Source organism: Triturus cristatus, chromosome 5_1 (genome assembly GCF_964204655.1).
Source record: "Triturus cristatus chromosome 5_1, aTriCri1.1, whole genome shotgun sequence".
Lineage (NCBI taxonomy): Eukaryota > Metazoa > Chordata > Amphibia > Caudata > Salamandridae > Triturus > Triturus cristatus.
The window spans coordinates 353,870,468-353,894,673 of NC_140587.1; positions in this window are offsets into that span (position 1 = coordinate 353,870,468).

Sequence of the window (24,206 nt, forward strand, 5' to 3'; positions counted from 1 at the left end):
TGGTTCCACCCTGATGCACGGATTCCATTTCTGCGCCCGGAAGCTTACTTTGTGCTCCTTGACCGCTTAGCAGCGGTACTCCCTAGAGGCGAACCCAGAAGTCCGGTTGACATTCAAATGGTATCGGCCACTAGCTGGGCCTGGAACAGGCTCCTACGTTACATGGGTCGATCCACTTTATATTCCTCTGCTCTCCCGTTGCCAAATGCACGATGGCTTCCAGTCACCGGCGAGAGGCTAGTGCAACGCGCATTGACGAAGTTTGATATAACCAAGATGGGTGATTTGTACCCGGGAGGGCACATATTTTCAGTCTCGGAGGAGGCTCGTTTCAGGGATGCCACTTTCATGGACAAATTTGTGCTCAACCGGCTTTATTTAACAGTAAGATCTGAGGTGGGGGGTTTCCCACTGGAGCCTGAATTCTTTGAGCCATTGACTCTCCTCATTGAAAAAGATACAGGGGCACATATAATTTCCAAACTGTACAAACTGTGTATAGCACAGGTTCCCTGCATAGACGTCAAACTGCGTCTGGAATGGGAGGCGGACCTGGGACATCCTATTGCGGATGAGCATTGGTCCGCCTGTTGCAAGGTCACCCAAAAGGTGTCATTAAATAGTCGCCATAAGCTTTTACACTATAAGTTTTTTCGTAGAAGCTACATGACACCGGCAAAACTACATACTATTGACCCGAAGAGGCCCCACACATGCTGGAAATGCGGCACACCACACGCTGATTTTGCCCACATGACTTGGTCCTGCCCACGCATACACTCGTACTGGGTGCAGATACACGCAATTCTGGGGGAAATGCTTGGGCTCTGGTTGGTTCCTACCCCGGAGGTGGCGATGCTGGGGTACACGGTCAACTGTCCCAAGTCGGTGCGGAGGTTGGCATCCCTATGTCTTCTGTTGGCAAAGCGGGAGATTGCGCTGTGATGGGGAGGCGGAGCGGTTCCCACGACGCAGGCATGGCTTACTGATTTGGCCTTTTGCAGCATAAACAGCGAGACTTATTCTAGCCTACTGCCCAGCGTAGGGCACCCTAACGATATTTGGGGTCCCTACAGAGCATATATCGCGACGATGCCCACTTCCACTTCCTCTCACTCCAGCTCAGGGATTGTGCCCACAGGGGTTGGTTAGCTTATGAGTCAGGTTCGCTGTGGAGCCGGACGGGCATTGTGATGCTGGATGTATCATCCCACGCTCCCCTAGACAGGTACAGTTGGCCGGAAATGTAGTAGTCAAAGGGCACAAAGGTATGTTGGTAGCGAGGGATATCGGGGAACATCATGTGATGAGTTGGGATTACCCCATTGACATTGGAAAGGCGTGACAAGCCCGAACTATACTGCAAGATAAGGATGCTGTTAGCACAGACCCAGAAAGGTATATTGTAAACGGAGGCAGATGTGTCGTCGGCGAAATGTTTATTGCACACCACGACAACTGTAACTACTGATGTGATTTGATTGTTGATTTGATTATAAAAGCAAAATAAAGTTAAAAAAAAAAAAAAAAAAGTGGCTTGCAAGCCAAGGGTTTTCTTAAAGCTGGAAGGATATCAATTACGACATAAGAGATTACATCAATAAGTCAGTACATTGGAAACATTTCAGAAAATATTTCAGAAACAGATTCAACAAAAAAAAGCATAGAATCAAAAAACGGATGGTGACAGAGTGAAACAGGAAAGGGATGGCACAACAAAAAAGGAAAAAAAAGACAAACTTGAATTAGTGTCAGATCAACAGTAATCAATTTTTGGTAATTAAAAAGTGAAAACACTATGTGCACAGTGACAGATTATGACAGATTCAACTCTTAGTGTTGCTTGTGTGGTAAAGCCTCGTAAGGTACTGGGGATTGTGTGAGACCATTGCAAACTATGTGGAAATACAGTGCTTTTGTTTAGCTAATTCGTTTGTTATTGATACGTCGTAGTCAATGAAGGGAGAAAAAGAGAAATGACACCGGCAATGTTGACGTTTTAAGTATTGCTTAGTATGGAAGGGGCAATTACCTAAGCGAGAAGTCAATTCAGTTGGGGTGGTGCCAACAGCACAACATAAGCCCACCTCAGAAGATCCCACAATATCCGATATTGACTCACAGGGTACATACATTGAAGCAACCACATCAAGAATCAGAGAGAGGTTTTTAGAAGAAATCTGAAAACATTTCTTGAGAATTACATTTCCACCCAGTACCAGTAACAGACAAGCACAATAAGGAATCAGAATCAACCAACAATCGAGGACAGGAGTGACAATGAGATCCCGGAAGCAGCTAGTAGTAAATCTATCCAACATGGACCTTATTCTGACAATTTTGGAAGGACTATTATTTAGTCCAAGAGTCTATTGGGATCTTATAAAAGCCCAATTGGTGTCTCCAATTTGATTTGGACATGCACATTGAAGGCTTTCACCGAATATGACCATCGAGGAAAATGGATTCCCTACGAGCGAACTAACTGTGCAAGACCTAGAAGATCTTAATCTAGGTGTCAACCTTTGTGAACCTGACTCTGGCATATCTGCATCGGATGAATGTATTAGTATAATAGTTTAAGAATTAGGAAATAAACAATTTTAATTGTAACATAAGCCATTTTAGGCCCTATATCAACATTTATGCCACAATTACCATCAGGGAATTGCATTAAACTCTTCCAAAAAGCAGGAACTAGAAGCAGAATTCTGAAAATATTTACATATTAAATATTATCTTACAGACAAGATGACTGTCAAAGAATGTATTTTTCAAATTTTATTTGTTAAGACTTTATCGGAGATCAACATTTTGAAATAAATACCTGTATTGAATGATTGTTTATAAAATTCTACAAATAACATATGGTTAAAAAATATTCTTTTAAAATACAGATAAAAAAGATTTCATAAATGTATACATATTATAATATACACATTCATTCGGTGGAGATTTCAAATAGGCAATCAGTTCATTAGGGGTCAAGAGATTATAACTGAAAAAAATAGGTTTTAAATACGATTTCCGGCCTCTACCACCTCTTTATTGTTACATAAATGAAAAACATGAATAAAGTCCTGAACTCCTCTATTGCCTTTATTACAGACCCCTGTGCTATCAGCAGAGCTGCTCCAGCTCTTAATGTATGCCTTTAGAGGTAATATCCTTAGTCGGAACATGATGATTCACCTCCAAATGTTGTGCTCTAAGGAGTGTCCCACGTATTTTTGATGGATCTTAAACTCAATACTAGATAAAATAGATTTATAATGGAATAATTGGGAGCAATATGCCCTGTTGAACTCAAAGCTTAATCTAGGTGTTAGGTTTTTTTAAAAAGATCTTCAAGTGTACTGGAGACCAGGATTGAAGAATTCTTTCAGTGCATTGAAAATATTCTAAGGCTATCTTAAAATGCCTGTTTAAGGTGCCTATTTTTTACCTGCCCTAAACATTTTGTGTTTCAGTAAGGCCCTTAAGAAGCTTTCTTTCGGCAAGATGGCAGCTTTGTGAGTCGGCCGTAGGCGGCTCCCGAACGTGGCGTGTTTTACTTACTCACAGGATGATAAAGCGGCAAATATGCAGAACCCCTAACAGGTTATAAGATCTTCTGAGCCCGCTGGGATCTTACCTTGGGTCGCAGTCTTGGTGGAGCAGGCAGAGCGACTGATATTCGGCTGTAAGTGCCTTGAACGAGCGCTAGACCTCACTTCTGGGCGGTATGCCGCGGACAGCTCATTGGCCATGATGAGGCCAAAACGGGGCGCGAGAGAGGCTGTCCAACACGCTGGCACCCAGGCATCTCCACAGACAATAGCGACGAAGGCAGAGGCAGCTCCATCCACAGGGCAGGTTGGACGGAAGCAGAAGGTCCAGGCAGAGAATCATCCGGACGGAAAGAGGAGGGGTGCAGTCTCTCAGCCCCAGCCACAGTGAGCCGGCGCTTCAGTATTGGAGATGCTCAGAGGAGCTTGGAGCAGCTCCACCATGCAGGACACGGAACAGTTGATCGAGACTCCGGGCCAGGCAAGTGGTCAGTGTTCTACACAGATCGTTAAGTCTCTGATGGGTTTAGGAGTGCCGGGGGGCCTTGCGAAGGTAGAGCTACTTAGTGGGCAATTTACAGGACAGCCGGTAGCAATGGAGCCGGGTCCCAGGAGATTTCCTCTTCTGGACATATACAGCAAATACAGCAGACACAGCGTGAAGGGGGAAAAGATCAAGTTCAGATCGCAGCTGTGGCAGCACCTAAGGAAGGGCCCTCGGAGGTGGTAGATCGTAGTGACAGCGGGCGGATGCAGGGTCAGCCAGGCAAGTACAATCAGGCTGGCCGGAATCAGCTCAAAATAATCACCCGCATGAGCAAGCTGATCGAACTATGAAGGGGAAGAACACAGGATAAAAAAAATAGGGTATCAATAAGGGGCAAGATGTGCCAGCAGGGGTACAAGGGCTGAATCTCTCCAATCCTATTAACCAAAATCCTGGGGGGAATTTAAGAAACCTGAGGACTCCACATGCCAGAAGTGAAAGGAAAATGGACTCCGAGACTAATGATTTTTTTTCTCAGATGCCACTTGGTAAGATGAAGGGTCGGGGTTAGGTCCAATTCAGAGCTGAGCGAGACGGATAGCGCACCCGGTACCAGTGGCAGAGATTCAATCGCTACAACTAGAAAGACCCTCACAAGAGCGGGTAGAATAGACAAACAGAAGCAAATGGACTTGAGGTGGTATTACTCTTTGGGGGGGCAACTGATTGGGGATACCAATAAGAGGAGTATGATTCAGTGACTTTGACTCTGCCTCTGACTTGGCATCAAAAGGACTCATCTAGAATATGATTTTGAATGAATGGCTCTTTCCTTCTCTATTTTTTCAATAATTGATTTTCCCCTGATTCTGGGTTTAAATGGGTTCAGCTTGTATAAATTTTGTGGATTGACTGGCTCTCTCCGTTTTTTTTTCTTCTCTCTCCTATTTTCTTCTTTTCTTACTTTTTTACTCCCTTCTATCTTCTATTTTCATTTGCCATTCTGGCTGAAACACGGTTCGTAGGAGGTTTAGGGGAGTAGTAAGGTCTCAGTATGTCTAGATGTCATTTAAAAGGAGAGGGGTGGGGAGGAGGGAGAAAGGGAAGAGGTTTTTTTTTTTTTCTTTCATTAAAAAGGGAGGGATTATTGGCGTCACTTGGGGGGTTCATTATATAATAAATTCACCAATTTGTATAATACATGTCACCATTCGGGAGAAAACCACCGTCCATCCAACACAGGGGATGGGTGGAAGGGGGCAGAAAACTCGGGAAAGCAGAAAGCTGGTGTAATTCAAGAAGAGAAGCATGAATGATTACAAGTAAATGCTACAACAATCAATTTGGGTGTTTTGAGAACTTTTGGGATGGGTAGGTTGACTATTTGTTCTATAAACATCGGGGGCCTGAATAATAGGGGAAAGAGAGGCAGGGCAAGTCAGACACTACGAACTTTGGGGGCAGATATCATCTGTCAACAAGAAACACACATTCCATGGCACAAGAGAGGGCTTAATTTGATCCTGGGATTTATTTAGGTGATCTGCTCATATCAGTCCACTATGACTAGAGGTGTTTCAATCCATGTTTCCAACCGGATGCCACCAGTCAAACGTACATTATCTGACAGATGGGGCCGGTGGGCTATCGCTTCAATAGCGAGTGGCCTAACACTTTGCACGATCTATGGGTCAAATTTTGATGACCCTGGGCTGTTGGAAGAACTTGAATTAGAGTTAGCCTCTTGACCATCCCCCCTTGTCATCTGCGGTGACTCAATATTCATTTGGAAGTAGATGGTTCATTTACGAAAAAATATCGAGGGATGAAACCACAGGTTTTTAGGGCACTAGCAGCCCTGGTGACAAGTCATGGGTTAGTCGATATGTGGTCCCTCAGAAAGCTAGGGCTTACATATTATTCGTGACCTCATAAAAAATATGTAAGGCTGGATTATTTTTCTGTTTCCGCTTCCCTTATAGAGGGTGCCAATATTAGGAAATTACTATTATCGGACCATAAACCTTTAATGCTGGAAATACCGATACAGGGATATGATCGATTGCCGACTAAATGGACTTTCGATAGGAAACTATTGGTTACCAAAGGGTTCACAGAACACATCAGGGGTTGGACCCGGCAGTTGTTTGATATGAATAGGTACAGCTCCTCCAGAGAAATTGTGTGGGATGCTTTTAAGGCAGGGTTAAGGGGGAGATTGTAAGCTTTGTAGCATATAGTAGGAAGAAGCAGAGGTTGGAAATACAACAATCTTTGGAAGAACTGTCCAAGTGTGAGGAAAAACATACAGTAGTTATTGCGCAAAAACAGGAGGAGTGACACACCCAACTAGGATTCGAAGCATTAGGATTAAGGCAAAAATTAACGTGTTATTTAATAAATCAGTTGCCGAAGCATATCAAACCGATGCTAGAGATAATTATGAGTATGGTGAGGCCACTGGAAAACCTTTGGCACTTCGTCTTAGAAAAAGGGCAGCGCTAAATATCATTGTGAGGCTTAAAGGGAAGAACGGGATCGTGGCTACTAAACCTCAAGAAGTTCTTAAAATATTTGCAAAGTTTTATAGAGAACTGTATCGGTCTAGGCATGATACTCCTACGGCAGCACGGCCAGAAACGGAGGCAAATTCCCCTATAATACAGGAATTAGAGAAAGATATGCTAATAATTAGTGAAGTTATAGATGCTCTTCAGGGGATGGCTTCAGGTAAGGCAGCAGGCCAGGACGTTATCCCAATGGAAATCCATAAGGCTTTACAGACAGAACTAGCCCCCTTCCTTCTGGACTTGTTCCTGGCTGTACAGCAGAAAGGAATCCCACCTCAGGCCTGGCAAGAGACTAACATCGTTCTCTTCTTGAAGAAAGGGAAAATGGCAGAAGACCCGTCCTCATATAGACCTATCACCTTGATAAATGCCGATGAGAAATTATACTCTAAAATCATCAGGCTTAGATTAGCTAGAATTACTACCCATCTGGTAAGCCTGTGGCAATACAGATTTATACCAGGGAGAGGGACTACGGACCAAATCCAATTGTCAATATCATTGTTTGATATAGCGGAAGCCTCAGGGGAGCAGATATCCCTAATCCTGCTTGACGCACAAAAAGCTTTTGATTAGGTGGAATGGGCATATCTTTGGGGTAACCTTAGAATTAAAGGTTTTGGACCACGTATATTAACGGCACAAAGAGCTATGTATGTGCAATCCTTTGCAAGGATTCAATTGATCGGTAGGAAAACAGAAAGGATTTTGATAGCCAGGTATACAAGACAGGGCTGCCCTTGTTCCCCAATCCTTTTTGCACTATACATTGACCCATTCATAAGAGCAATCTACAAGATCAAGTAATCAAACCATTTGTGATCAGGGGGTTTAATACCAAGGTGTTATCATATGCTGACAATATAGCCGTCATTACCCCTGACCCAATAGGTGCAATAGCAAGGATTGAAGTGTTGAAGTGTTGGCTTCAGAATTTGGCAGGGAGACTGGGTATAGTTTGAATACTGACAAGACCAGGATTGTGTGTACTAAAACCACCGCATGTCAGGACCTATGTAAGACTGAGGCCGCTACATATCTTTGGATAAATATTTCTGCGGAAGTTGGTTCTATATGGGATATGAACGCGGCTCCTCTCATAGAGAATATAGGTAGAGATTTAAGAAGAAAAGACAAATTACATCTGTCTATTATAGGAAGAAGTAACGTGATCAAAATGACAATGTTCCCTAAGGTTTTCTACCTACTCCGATGTATTCCGCTGGAACCAGCAAATGCTTTTTAAAAGAATTTAAATGGGATTTTTTCACAATTTGTCTGGAATTACAGAAAGATTAGGAGAACCATGACATGTTTGACATTATCACAAGATAGGGGGGTTCTATATTACTATTGGGCCATAACGCTGCAGCAAATGGGTATATTGTTTAACTCTAAGGCAGAAACAACCCCGGGAGGACAGGATGAAATCCCTCCCTCTATTTTCGAGTTGGTCATTGGTGATGCAGCACCAGGGATTCTACTGAGGCAGTTGGAGGGGAGTTATTACAAAAAAACATGCTTTAAACCTCTTAGAGCGGCCTGGAACATTTGGCACAAAGTGTATAAGGACGTAGAAATTCCTAAACTCCAGAGATACCTATCATTGTGCCATTCACCAGTTTTTCCTGCCCCATTATATGATGCAATGGGTAAAAGTTGGGAACAGGCTGAAATTAATAGTATAGGAGATATACTTGATCTAAATGGAGTTATGTCATTCATAGAACTACAGGAGAGATACGGTGTGGACTCCAGATCGTTTTTCAAGTATGCCCAAATCAGGGAGACAATCAGACTCATTGTGCCACAGATTATTAATAAGGGTAGAATACAGTTGTTAGAGTGTATGGTGTATAAACAGATGTTTATTAAATATTTATATTCCATCCTGACTGGGGCCAACGAAGATAATACACCTAGAGTCGAAACCGTCTGGGCAGACAAACTGGGGAACCCGGATGTTGATTTAAGTAATTCATTATTATTGTCTAAGAAGGTGTTTTTATCTGCCAACTTAAAAGCCCAACTTTTTAAAACAGTCTTCAGTTTATATTTTGCACCAGCAAAATTATTTGCTTGGGGGAAAAAAGAAAACGACCACTGTTTTTGGATCACTGTAATTACTGCTTTTCTGAGAAGAAATAATTAAAATAAAAAAATAAAAAAGGAGCTTTCCTTCGTATGCAAGAGCTTAAATGGTCGTCTAATTATGTTGACGAAAGCTATTGAAAATGCACTCACAATAGAAAGTGCTAAGAGAAGGATCTGAACCAGTGTACCTTGGATCAGTAATGTTATTTTACATATTAATTTACCTTCGCATATATTCGCATATATTCATAGTGTTCCAACTATGAATGGGAATATATTCAATGGCATAAATTAGGGTAGGGTGAATTTTTACACAATAGATTTGAAGGCGAGAACAGAAATGTCTCTTACCAGAGGAGGAATAAAGTCTCATTAGAGCATTAGAGCTTTTTGATCCATATACTGTTTATGGAAATGTACTTCCAAAGATTGTGTGCAAACTCGTTGTATGTTTTTACCACCTCTATTGGTGAACTGTCTAGGTTCTAATCTAGGTGGATGTAGTGTTTCCTTCTCCTAAATGGAACTACCTTTGTTTTGAAGATTTTTAGGAAGTTTTCTGAATACTTAGTGACAGAGTCTGTGCAACACTGTAAACCAAGCAGGGTAAGGTTGAAAAATACCACTTCATCAGCATACATTAACACTTGTGTATAAACGGAGCCTACCTTAGGGGGGAAGTTCTTTACACTTGAAAGACTTTCTGCTAAATCGCTTATAAAGAGAAAAAACAAAAGAGGGGCTTATAGACATCTCTGCTTTAGGCCATTCGAGCAGGATATCGTATGAATCAAATTGTTTTCTCCTCCCATCTGGATTGTATACCATGTTGAGGTGTGGAGGGCGATAATCAGCCTCAAAAGTGCACCGGGTATTTCCCATTTTTGTTAATTTTCTCCACAAGGAGGGTCTATTGACCCTGACGAATGGTGTAGAAAAATCAACAAAAAGACTGTAAACCACCTGGGATTTGATTATTTCATACTTATTCATGAGTGTCTGTAAGACACCTATATTTTCAGTCACAGAGTGGTTATGGAGAAATTTCGCTTGAAACATTGGGATATTGTCCCCGGAGGAAACCCAGTCATTAAGATGATCGAGGATACATGCTGACAAGATGTTCCCTGTGGCATTCGTGCAATTCGGTGATAGTTCTCAGGATTGAGACAAGTACTTTTTTTAGTATTCGAATGACGATACTTCCTGCCCAAAAATAAGGGATTTGGCTAGAATCATAACAGTAAAAGAGAAAAAGAGGCGCTAAAACTTGCTCCATTTTACCAAATTGCTTTGAAGTATTTTACAGGAATCATATCTGGGTCCATAGCTGCTGACGGCCTAGCCTTCTTAATATAGGACTCAATTTGCTTTTCTTAAGGAGGAATTAATAGCTGTTCGGTTTCATATAAAGGTCTTGGGTTGCATGTATCACTGCTGTCGGAACAAATTTTATAGAGCTCGAGCAAATACCTTTCCCAGTCGTTCTGTGAGACAGGAGTAGCTTTTACTGATTTGAGGCTTCCGACTCTAACAGAAGAAAGATAACTTGCCTGACTATGGCCTCAGCCAAACATAGTAGTTAAGGAAGATGACAAAGGAGGGGATGTTGTCATACTGCAAAAGGATGAATATATCACAGAAGCATACAGACAACTCAATGTCAAAGACTGATACAAAAAATTGACAGGCAAACCAAGAGACTTGATTCAGCAAATACTGAAATGCAATCTGAATGCTTGGTATCATGATGTACTGATAATGCTAGAAGAAAAACAACACACATATGTATACCACACCCCACTATGGCCACTTTGTATCTTTTACCACAAAATTCACTAAACTCTCATATAGCCCGATTGTTCCTGTTGTTGCACTGCTATGTCATTCCTCTGTTTTGCTGTACCAAGATATGGACCTTACCCGACACAGGTTTTTCTGTATTTGTCTGTTTCGTAACCAAAAAAAACAATAAAAATATATTATGCAAAATAAATTTACCCCAAAGGGAAGACCAATAGTAGCAGGAATTGACTCAGTGTGATCCAGACTTACACGATTTATTGATTAACACCTACAAACCTTTATGAAAATGTTAGTGTAGCTTATTGCCCAGCCTGGGTACCCACCATTGGCTACGCCACACATAAAGAGTAGTAATGCATGCCTTTATTCTTCAGCATGTAAGCAAGAACTCTAAGTTCTAAACCTGCATTCACTATATTACCCTCCAACACTTACATCACAAGTCTAAGGACTCCATCAGGAACAAAAGAGTTCTTTCATTCTTTATTTACATAACACTACAACTCCCCTTTTGTTAAATAAATAGTTGCACCTCTTCACAATAAGTAAATTAAATAATACATCCATAAATACCTACAAATACATATGCACTTTTAACTTTTCTATGATCCTTCATGGCGCTTGGATCAAGCGTCCTGAGGGGGTCACAGGAAACCAGGAGCTGGCAGTCAAAGTGTCAGTAATCTACATAGGTGAAGTGGAAACAACAGCAGTTGCAGGATCATTAATGGTCTGTGTGGACCCAGTCTCTATGGTGACATCGATGTTTGGTGAATGATGAGCCACATGTCTGAAGTCTGAAGAATCTCTGGTAAGGGACTTTCCAGGACGTTGGGCAGTCACCATGTGTCCTTTGGTGGTTGGGACAGTAAAGGGCTGAGCTTCGAAAGGAGCATCACATTTTCATTTTCTGGATTGTGAACTAGGACTCAATCTCCTCTCTTGAAAGTGATATCTTTCACATGACGTTGCTTGTCAGCAAAGATTTTGATTTCCTGTTGAGACCCAATCTTCGGTGCAAATGTCTTTCTCAGTCTTTGATCTGTGGTTGGTCCACTGAGGTAACGTGGTTGTCTTGGCTCTCCCAAACAATAAGGCTGTAGGGCTTTCCAGTGTAGTTGATTAGTAAGCTCGAAGAGTTGTATTCAAAACAACCTTAAAGTTAAGCTTCTCTAATGCAGCACTCTATACAGCTTTCTTTAGAGTATTAATGAATCTACTTTTCTGATGCTTTATGTTGAGAAGGCTGAGAAAGTCTCTGATCTCTTGACTATTGGAGGGTGGGCCGTTGTCTGACTTCAGGATCACAGGGACTCCCCATGTTGAAAAGATGCTACCTAATCTTATAGTAAGCTTTTCATGAGTGATGGGTGAAAACTTTTCAGTGGAAATTAATCAACAATGACCATTAGTGAGGGGTGTGGCTGGCAGCCAAACAAAATGTCCGCTGCCTAACGGAGCTCCGAGACCCCTTTCCGACGTCTCCGACAATCCAGACATTAATCCGCCTATCCTGTTGCTTGCTGAGCGGCAGAGCAAATGTTGGAAAACACCAGGCATACAGCGACGGTCCCAAATTGGGGCAAAAGCAATTAGCGCCAACACAGAACCGAGTGGAAGAACTGCGGCCTGCGAGAGGGGGAGAAGCCCGGGCCTCAAGTGCGCTGGGCGCCCGCAACAGGTAAGACCGGATCAGCAAAATCCCGCAAACTGCCCCTACAATTGACTCAGGGCATCCGGGGGACATTGGAGGGTACTGGCTGGGGCAGTGGCGCCCTGGGCTCTCATCCACGACTCACCCGGGCCCCTTGGACTTTCCCCCCCCTCTCCTCCAGCGGGTAAAATCGCGGCTACGGCCCACGATGAGGCGGTACCGTGATGATAGGCTCAGGCGCAGCAGTCCCCGGCACACGATCGGCGAGGGTGCTGCGCCCGAAGATACACAGGGCGCCTCAGAAATACTGTTTCCCCAGCCCTTGCCCAAACATCAGACGCTGGGTCACTGCTGCAGAGGGCCGCATTAACGGCAAGTTCCCAGTGGGGGGAGATGATAACAATTGGCATAGCTGACGGTGATATAAACCCTGCTCCGCGGTAAAGTGCCACAACTGGAGAAGGACGTACCCCTGCTGGCTCCAGGACACACACAAAGGGGCTGACTGGCAGCATATACCCTGTACAAGCGACAGTGTGGGGCAGAGGCTGGCGTTGCAATGAAAGAGATGACCACAGCGTCTCCACTCAGGGGAAGAAACCTGAAAGACCGCAGGAGACGCATAGTCTCCTAGGCAGGCAGCGGTGAGTACTACCGCCCGGGCGTACCCAAATAGGGCAACATAACGCCAGAAGTGAGGACGGGGGCCACGCAATGTTCAGCAATCTAAATTGGAAAAGTTTGCCCACACCAAAGATCAGCAAGATCTGGTAGAACACTCAACGGGACGTGCGGCAGAAGCGCCCGCAGGAGACGGGCCAGAGGTCACACTACAGGATATACTCTCCACTCTAAATAAAGTGCATACAGCATTAGACGGGAAAATTGGCGCAGTATCAACCAAACTCTCCCTGCTAAGAGCTGATTTCAAGAATATGAGCGCCAGAGTCAAAGGGTAGAATCTACCACCGAGACCTTATGTGGCGAGACCAAAGAACTCCAACTATTAGTGCATCTTGGAGACAGAAACCAAGGCACTTACCGACAAACTCGATGATTACGAAGGCTGGTCCCGGCACAATAATTTTCACATAATTGGAGTACCGGAAGTTGCAGAGGGGCGAGCAGCTGACCTGTTCGTAGAGGAACTCATTCAGCAGCACCTACAACCCAAAGGCCTCTCGAACTATTTCTCGGTGGAAAGAGCACACCACGTCCCTGGTGGCAGTCCAAAACCAGGGGCACCCTCTAGGCCGATCTTGGCCCACATCTTTAATTTCCGGGACCGAGACATAATTTTACAGACTGCAAGGATTGCTCCGCCAGTCCACTTTGAGGACAAAACAATTACCTTCTCTCCTGACTATACGGCAGCAGTCACCAAACAATGACGCACATTCCTGGAGGTTAAGAAAGAACTTAGAAAGAGGGAGTTGAAATACTCCATGCTGTTTCATGAGCGTCTGAGAGATGAAGCAGAGGGGAAGGTGTGGTTCTTTAACGTGCCGGAGGAGGCCCTGGACTGAAACAACACGGCCAACCGTGCCAAACGTCGACTACAAGCGCACGGCCTGAATCTAACACAACATCAACAACGCAAGGCAACTCACCTGAATGGCGCTGAACGGACAGCGACCAAACCTAAGACTGCACTGAGGCTGGAACACATTAGCGGTCTCTCCACCCAATGGCTCACGGTATCCAATTGCCATGAACACATCTACTACACTAGGAGTACCTAGGAGAGGAGGATGACGCCGTAGCACAGAAATTTAACTGAACACTGCTACTATCACATGCTCGCTTGTTTTAAGGGGCCAAATTAAGGTCTAAACAATCTCTGATTAATGAAGAGACAAAGGGGGGTCTGAAGGAGGGACCTAACCCCACTAAGGTAACTGGGAATGGGACGTAAGCATTCTGCAATGTTGGTGAGGCGGATAGTTTCAAGTCCGTCATGAAGGGAGACAGGGAGGGGGAGGGACATTGAAAGTTTTGGACTGTTGTTTCTTTGTTTGGTATTGTTCTTTTAGTTGAAGACCTGCAAACAATAAGATACTATCTCTATGAGAACTTGTGTGCACGCAACCTCAAATGTCCAGTCCATGACAGGGACCCGTATTGCCCACGACCTCAGCTAACCCAATGACGCACCACACCACAACGCCAACGCTATCGTTCATCTCTTGGAATGTTAATGGTCTAAGAGACAAGGTAAAGAGGGAGCTGCTGCTGCAATACTTAAAACGCAAGGCCCCAGCAGTCACGTTGTTGCAGGAAATGCATTTGGTGGGGACCACGTGCAAGGCACTGGACCGGTGGGAGTTCAAGCTCGTAGTGCATTCAGAATTCACCTCCAGATCCTGTGTGGTAGGAATCCTGGTTTAAAAGCAATTCCCTCTTACTGTTCACCACACTTTCAAAGATGATCAAGGTCGGTTTGCAGTGATCTCTGTCCAATGGGAAGGCCGACTAATTAATCTAGTGTCTGTGTATATACCACCTGCCCTGCACTCAAAGGTCTTCCAGGTCCTGGGCTCGTTCCTACTAACGCTGTCAGAGGGGGACTTGATACTTGGGGGAGACTTTAACATGATGTTAGATGACACAGTAGACAGTACACCCTCAACACCGTACTAGATCGGGCCTGGCTGATTTCCTTGAAGCGCATGGCCTGCTGGACACTTGGCGGTTTCAAAATCCACACATGAGACAGTATACTTTCCACTCTGGGGCACACAATAGCCTCTGCCGCATAGATTACATTATCACAGCAATGGACAATATGGGAAGGTTTGGGGCGGTCTCGCATCTACCCAGAGGAATCTCTAATCACTATCCGGTGATGGCAGAGTTTAGATTACACACCCCCACACAGCGTCATGTGTCCCCAATATATCCGGGATTCCTACACAACCCTAGGATTAGGAAAGTCCTGATAACTACAGCAACACATTATTTCCAAGAAAATGAGGCTTCGGTCTCCTCTCCGCTAGTGTTATGGGAGGCATATAAGCCAGTCCTACGGTGGCAGGTCATATCGCTCATTGAAGGTCATAAAAAAGACAAGAAAAAAGAGATAGAAGCCTTAGAACAGGAGGTGCACCATTTGGAGTCACAACATGCCGGGGACCCCCCAGATGCCAATCCACATAGGTTACGTGCGAATCAACAGGAATATAGAGAATACCTATGGGCAGATGCCAAAACCTGCATTACGGCAGTTCAACATAGGGTCTACGAATCAGGGGACAAAGCCGGCAAACTTCCTGCTTGGTTAGATAAGAGGGATCAGGCATATAGATGTGTGGCGGAGCTCAGATCGGAGAACGGAGAATTAACATCAGTCCCACAGGCGATAGTAACTGCGCTGGCCGCACACTTTGAACGGGTGTACACATCCAGGAACACAACCACAATTCAGGAGGCACTCGATTTCCTTCAGGACATGCGCTTGCCGGTACTCACGGTAGAGGAGGCCCAAGGGCTCGATGTAGACATCACAGTGGACGAGCTCAAGGTGGCCATCCACAAGCTACAGTCAGGCAAGGCCAGTGGCCCTAATGGCCTCCCAATAGAACTATACAAATGCACGGCTGTGAAAGTGACCCCCTACCTATTGAAAATGTATGAAGCAAGCCAGGCCCAAGGCGAGCTTCCTAGAGATCAGCGTATAGCTACCATAGTGCCATCCATAAGCTGGGCAAACCCGTTGCGGAGTGCACATCATACTGGCCGATATTGATGAATAACTCAGGCGCTCCGATTGATCCTCTACCTCCCTTACCTGGTCCACCCGGATCAATCGTGATTCATGCCGGGAAGGAATACAGGTTTGAACCTTAGGCGCCTACATAGCATCTTGGGACAAAAACACACAATACGGGAGGATGCAGCGGTCCTGTCGCTTGACACGAAAATGGCCTTCGACTCAGAGGAATGGGCATTTCTTTTCGCTGTCCTCCAACATCTGGGGTTTAGGTCTAAATTGTGTTCCTGGGTTCATCTGCTGTATGCTAACCTTATCGCACATGTGGTGGCTAACAGACATAACTCACAGGAATTTGCTCTGAGACGCGGGACGCGGCAGGGCTGTCCGCTGTCGCCACTTCTGTTTGCACTCGTCCTGGAGCCATTGGCTGCATGGATTAGGGGTGACCCAATAATCCGGGGTCTGAGATGGACGGAGGGGTGGGAGGATCACATCTCTCTCTAAGCAGATGACGTCCTGGTATATATAGCTTCCTCCACGCGATCCATTCATGAACTACTAAACATTTGTGAAGTGTTTGGGACGGTATTGAGGTACACGATTAATTGAGAGAAGTCTGTATTATATATTCTACATGGACCACATCCCAAACTGCCTAGGGGTTACACAGTCAGGGTCGTAACAGATAGCTTTAAGTACCTAGGGTTACATCATGTAACGTCAGACCCTGATGACTTCCAAGCGCTCAACCTTCAAGCACCGATGCAGAGGCTGAGGCGAGAGATCAAACACTGGAAAGCGTTACCGCTCACCCTACTGGACAGAGTGGCCCTTTTTAAAATGTACAGTAAATAATAAGTCCAATCCCCTCTTTTGATACTACCTTTTTAAAATGATGGCGCTACCCAGATTTATTTATGCCCTACACAACACGCCCTATCGAATCCCTGACTCCTATTTTAGAGCAATAAACTCGGCAGTCACTAATCTCCTCTGGGATAGCAAACCGACAAGGATAGCCACGAGTAAACTGATTAGAAGTGGGTACGATGGGGGAATCGCTCTACCCGACATCCGGACATATTAATGGGCCTCACAACTGACAGTAATCAATCAGTTGATCCATGTACCTGACACTGACCCTGCGTATCGCTTGTACAGGGTAGCTCTGGGAACAGGAGGAGTCAACAATGTAATCTAGAGTAAACAGGAAAAAACAGCTCTCCTGGGACCAGCAGCACACACAGTTCATGTTTGGCACACAGTGACATGGCACCTGGGATGGGCTGACAAACTTATACAACACACACCAATATGGGACACTGGTAGGCTGGGCACACTGGGAAGGAACAAATGGGTTTCAGAAGTGGGACCTGATAGGGATCTCCCGGCTGGGTGATCTCTGGAAAGAGGGGAAGGTTGTCACCTTTGCCTACCTGCAGGAACAATACGAAATGGCTCCCATTGAAGTGTTTCGATACATGCAGGTTAAACATGCACTGGAAGCAGCTATTCCAGCAGAGGAGGTACTCCCTGAATCATCCCCTCTAGAGGACCGGCTGTTGACAGGCCACTTAGACAAGAAAGCAATTTCTCTTACATAACAGAAAATTATTAACAATCAAGCGGACCCCCTGATACAACTCTGGGCTCTATGGCAGGCAGAGATGGGGGACTTGGATAACACCGACTGGTAGGAGGCGATTGAATCACCCAGAGAGGTAGCGGTCTCCTCTAGGCTGCGCCTGATACAGCTCAACATACTACATAGGACCTACTACACAAGGTAACAATGCATAAGATAGGTAGAGCCACTGACCCGCGCTCTGTGCATCAGTGTGATGAACTGGGCACATTCCGACACACTCTGTGGATGTGTCCGCTGATTACACTATATTGGACAGCGGTGATGGACACTATCACAGAGGTCAGCAATAACCCAGTCCCGCCTGACCCCAAATGTTGTCTATTGAATATATGGGAACCAACGACCTCAACCACACAGACCAAAATTGGGCAACAACAGGGATGATGATAGCTAAGCGGAATATAGATCAGAGATGGGGGGCGGCACAAGCCCCAACCCTGGCAGAGTGGTGCAGAGATATGGACATGATCATGGTGGCTGAGAAAGCTACATACATTCACAGAGGGTGCCCCAAGAAATCAGAGAAAGTGTGGGGCAAATGGAATGCCTATAGAGGACATATATGTACCTCTCCTGTCATAGATCGAGACTCAGAAAATGAGGTATAAAAAATCGTAACTGTGTGCAATTGTATATCACTGTGCACAATGCTGTTTGATGAGACAATATCAATGTAATATCTCCTTAATGAGAAATGTAATTTCAGATCTTGTTGCATGTATGATAAAAAGTTTTCACCAAAAAAAACAATGACTATTAGTGATGTCCATTTTCAAGAGGACCAAAGAAATCAACAGCAGTTCTCTTCCAAACATGGTAGGCAATTCTGACATGTTTAACGGGTGCTGAGTAATGTCTGATGAGAGACAGTTGCATAAGTAACAGGCCTTTAACTTTCTTTCAAGCCTTTAGTTGAGATGAGGAAACCAGACTCTGTCTCAAAGAGCTTTCTTTGTGGCAACTATTCCTCTGTGTCCCTCATGAGCTATTTCAATAACTCTCCAGAATTACAATTTGTATACCTCACCGGATAAGACCTTCCAGAGTTACAGACGGTTCATCTCTGACATTACCGTATTTTAAGTGCTCACTGTCATTGGTGAGTGGTCGAGAGTGCTGATTCCAAGATTGGTGAGCAATAATGTCTTTCTATTTCAGTATGTCACTATCTTGAGTGCAACAGTGATAGTTTGTTCTAATGACATGGCTGCGGGTGTGCTCAGTTTTAAAATGAAAACTCAGCCTTCTAAGATGGGGTTCCAGGGTATTGTAATGGCACTCTTGAAAAATAATCAACAGGATTTTTATCGTTCACTGGACAGTGAACATTTGTTTAGTTGTATTCTTGTAATCTCAGACCCCAACATTCAACACGAGGAGGCATCTTGGCTTTAGGATTGCAAAATATTGTCAATAGTGCTTGATGATCGGTCACTTCTGTGAAAGGCTTTCCATATATGAACACAAGGAGTTATTTACAAGGCCACACCACTGCCAAGATTTCTTTCTCATGGTTGTTAATAAACACATTCATTTTGTGACATGTTTTTACAGCATACGCCACGATATGCCTTCGCTTATTTGGCTGTCTATTGTGCAGCACAATAATTGCACCTAACCTGAATGGACTAGCATCAACTACAACCTCTGTTGAAGTTTGGGATCAAAGTAGGCCATTTCAGTGGCATTTTCAAAGGCTTGCATGACTCTCTTGAAAGTTCCTTGCAGTCAATTCTTGTAATGGTGCACTGACTGTGGCAAAGTCTTGTATGTCCCTAGAACAGTAACTGGCCATCCCAAGGAATTAATGCAACATAGAAATGTCCTGTGGGGAATTAGCAGTAGATAGTGCTTGCACTTTGGCTGGATTAGGTGTCTTACCCCCATTAGAAACATATGGCAAAATAATTTCTATTTTGTCTATGGAATTCACTTTAGTCAGCATTCAAAGTCAAACCAGCATAATTTACCAAAATACATACTTGAATGAGAGCATTTTCGTGTTCTCTCTCAGTAGCTGCGAAGACTAATATGTCATCACTGTAGTTGAAGGCATTTATAACAGGCTGTATGATATATCGAATGAAGTCTTGGAAATGTTCTGCAGCAGAGGAAACACCAAAACTGAGTCGCTTATAGCGAAACAGACCAATGTGTGTAGAAATTCTCTTCAAATTCCAACTAGTGATATCCCTTGTTTAAGTCGAGAGAAAAACATGACAATTGAGTTATCATATCAGCAATATGCGTGCCTGGATGTTGTTCTCTCTCAATTGCCTTTTTGGCCTGAGGCATGTCAGTGCAAATGCATACAGCTCCTTCACTGTCTCTTTTAGCCACTACCATGTTGTGAGAAATCCATGACATTGGACCATTGGAGCGTTTAAGGATATTGTGTTTGAGCAACAAATGAAGTTCTCTTCCAACAGCTTCTTGCAAGTGAAATGCAATTTGTCTGTGTCTTTGGGCAATAGGACGGACATCCTCATTAACTGTACTTTTTTAGTCTTGACCTTTCCTAACCCACAAAATAATTAAGGACATTGACTTACTAATTCATGATGAGCATTCATATAGTATTTCACTGATATTAGCACCATATCAGCATCACTGTTGAAACTGAGAAGACAGGCACTTGAAGCTGTAATTGAAGTACATGAATAGGCACTTGCACCACAGTTTTCTTGAGTTTCATCATAGCTGCAAATGAACCTTGACTTTTTAAAGGTATTAATGCAGCCCACCTATATACTTTAGTTTTCGATAATATAAGCTGTGGTAATGAAGACAATTCACAATATTTCTCCCTAGGCATAATGTTGATCAACACCTTGCTATCAATAATAAAAGGCATTAAATACCCATTTATCTTCATGGTAATATTAAGACAATGTTTGCACTAGGTATTTTAGTGCTTTATCGCGTTGATCTTTCTTTTGTCTGTGCTTTTTCTCACATTCGACTTGACTCACATGTGCACGCCTCTCTAAATCAAAATTGCAGTTATCGTTGTCACTTTCACTTGAAAGCAACATGGACGATGATTTTGATGACAATTGACTTAATTTGGTATCGATTTGTCCCAGTTGGTGTCACCGCTTGGCTTGTGGCAGCACATCAAACACTGTTGATGCACCGCTTGGTTGGCCATTTTGTCTTCACGCCATGACGCACATACCTTTGCCTTTACTTTGCTAACTGTCATAAAAAATGTAGCTTTGCCACAGCTGTTGCAAATCTGTCCAATGGCGGGACCTCTACCATTGTGTGGAAATGACAATCTACATCTGAAGCACATTTTCTTTTTCTATTGTGACATCATTTTTTGTCCCTCAGCTGTATGCTTTGTTCATGGCTGACCCACTCTGGGCACCTCTGGCCTTCATGTCAGCTGCTTTTTGATTAGCACACACTTCAGCATGGGCAACCACAAGGACTTGCTCTAAGCTCAGAGTTTCTTTCAGCATTTGCCATCTAAAAGAAGCTGACAGACATCCATCTATCACTCTGAGGTGTGTAGCTTCCTCATCATTAATTTCATTCAACTTACAGTGCTTTATGAGGAGATTCAGTTTCTCAACTAATTCATTGACAGTTCCACCTACTCTCTTGACTGAAAATGTATCTTTTCATAATCTACCTTTGACACTGGATTGAACTTGACATTCAAAGCTGATTTGATGTGATTGTATGCGACTTCACCAAACGGTGGTATCTTTTTTATGGGCTCTTTTACACCTTCACCTGCCATGTTCTTCAAATACTTGAAAATCTTTTTGTCATCTGTTTCCTCAATTGCGCCTATGAAATCTTCAAAAGTTTCTATTCACGCAGTCTCTCTATTACCAATATTGTGTTTTTTAGAAGTATCAAATGATGATGGCACTATTAAGAAAGCAGCAGCAGTATAACCATTTGTGGACAATAGAGGTCTCTCTTGATGAACTTGGTCATGCAAATCACCTCTGAAGACTTGTGACGAGCTGCCTTCAGGGTCAACCTTGCCTGTTGGAGGAGATTTGGCCTCTCCCTTGCTCTCCTTTGGGGCTGATTATATAGATAGAAATCTGTAGTGTTGTTTTGAGACAGGCAGCTTTGTTTATGGACAGCTCCATATGCCCAGCTCAGGCTCTCTCTCTGGGGCCACTCCACAGTAGGCGGTGGTATGATGACACTCTTTAGTTCTTTCGGAAAGTAGACAAGTCTTTTCGAATTCAAATCATTTGATAAGCAGCTAACGTTATCAATTGGCTTTGCGCATAAATATCTCTTCGTAGCCTCCTGACTGATCTCTGCTTCATAGCACATCAAATTGCTATTTAACTTGCACCAGATTGTCACAAAACGCATCCAGAGCTGGTTAAATACGATTTTAGCATTATCACTCCATATGACATATATCAACAATTTGTGTTGTAGATGTTACCTTTGTTTGCAGCCTTTTCATTAGATTCTGTGCCACTGATTTATAGATTTTGAATGATGCTTACATTGCCAGCAAAAGCTTTACACAGGTTAGCATTGCGCTGAGACTTCACAGGTGCCAGCATTGATTTAGCATTTTCGACTGCGGCACACGTGGCATGCACAAGCCGTTTGCTTGACCACGGCAAACTGTCTGGGGGATCACTGTAGATCTACGGGTTACTTGTCTCCTCCTGGGCACCAGTTGCAGCATCTTGTCCAGCCCGGGTACTCTGCAATGACTACATTACACATGGAGAGTAGTTATATGCATCTTTATTCCTCAGTTTGTAAGAAATGTTCTAAACCTGCATTTATTTCCTTACCCTCCAACATTTATGTCTCAGGTCTACGGAGTCCATCAGGGTCCATAAGAGTTCAGTCACAACACTACAGTTATCTCATATCAAAGATAAAACTGACATCTTACAGAAATTGGAGAATCTGGACTGGAAAGAAAATTATTTTTGGGAAACAGTCAACTAAGTAAGCATGTTCACTTCAATCAGACATATTAACTGCATACAAAAGGTAAAAAAGCGGATTATGTATAAGACCAGCCTATTATATAGAAAGCAATAGCATGATTGAGAACCTGCTGTAATTATGGTTAACGAAGAATGTTTTCTGCTTTAACAATGAGCACTACATTTAATTACAAGGCAGAGCAATGTGAGCAAAATTTGCTCCCTCATACATTGGTATTTTTATTGGAGAGGTTTAAAGACACTTGTTATAGCACAATAAATTCCAACACCTTCACACAAGTCATCTTCTGGGTTCACTGCATAGACAACAGTTGATTTATCGGACCTAAATTTTAATGGCAGACTTGATGGATATATGTTTATTTTGAAAACTCTTAGAAAGTATTGACAGCTACCAGGAAAAGTCACCCTTTACTTGAAAATAGTATAAATACGTTCCCTAAATGGGTTTTAGAAAAGCAATACTTCCTAAACAATATCTATGGAAATTTTCTTTTAAAATAAGACCACTCAACCACCTAAGCCAAAAGAAACTATACATGGATTCTACAAGTCACAATTGTTTAGTGTGTAAGCTTGGAATTAATGCGTTGAAACACATTGTGCCTGACTACAAGTTTGGCGGACAGGGTTATTCTGACACAAAAGTGACCGATATCGCTTTTCCAAATTACAATTCCATTTGATCCAATGGAACTTGTAATATGGTGGATAGGATAACCGTCACGTTTGTGATGGAGTATCCCATCTGCAAACTTGTGATCAGGCCCTAAGTCTTCGGTAATGGATATCAACACACCTGGCAACAACTATTCAATTATAACAGTAACTATACCGTCTGCACTATATAATGCTCATGCCACAAATTCTATTTTATAAACCAAAACAGGGCTTTGGCTCAAAAGACCAGCAGGACTGAGCCCGAAATACTAAAGAACAAAACACCTAGTCCTACCTGGATTTGATTAGGATAACACACTATTTTTGAAAAACTTTCATGAATTGAAACAAAAAAGATGGGGCTTTAAGAATTGCCTATTCTTCAAAAAGTTTTTTATTTATTTGTTAAGCATTATTTTATTGTGTGGTAAAGACAAACGTTCCTAGTACAAACATATATATACACAATATGAATGACAATACAATACATTAACCGCACCCTGGACAATTTAAACATTCAATCTTCTACCATACTTGGCCAATCCATTCATACCCAAAAAAACTGACTCATACTCAACTGAACTGAAAGGTCCTTAAACAACTACTCCTTATTGAACACAGATAATTTATCCGTGTTAGGCTTTTTAAGACAGTTAATTTCTTAATAAACACTTTAAACCCAAAGAAAACATCAAGGGCAAGACTTTTTATATGGAGTGTGTAAAGGACCGACTGGTCGACTGGTCTACGCGTTTCAAACCTCTGACATTATGAGGTTCTCATCAGGACCAATGTATTCTGAAAAGGAAATCAAAAAAGTGATAATTAAAAATCTCTACTCTAATCGGCAAAAACAGAACTTGAGCCAGCCTCCATTCTCGACCTGGCATACCCACCGGAAAAATATCTATGCACGTGTGGTCTCAGCCTGCTTTATATCCAAAGAATGTTTCAATCAGCTGGTGCCTGGAGCTGAAAACAACCAAATGTGACAATAAACCTACTCGTCGAATTGATTCATATCTTAATGGGACAGACGCACAAGGACAGGACAACAGATAGGAGAGTTGCTCAC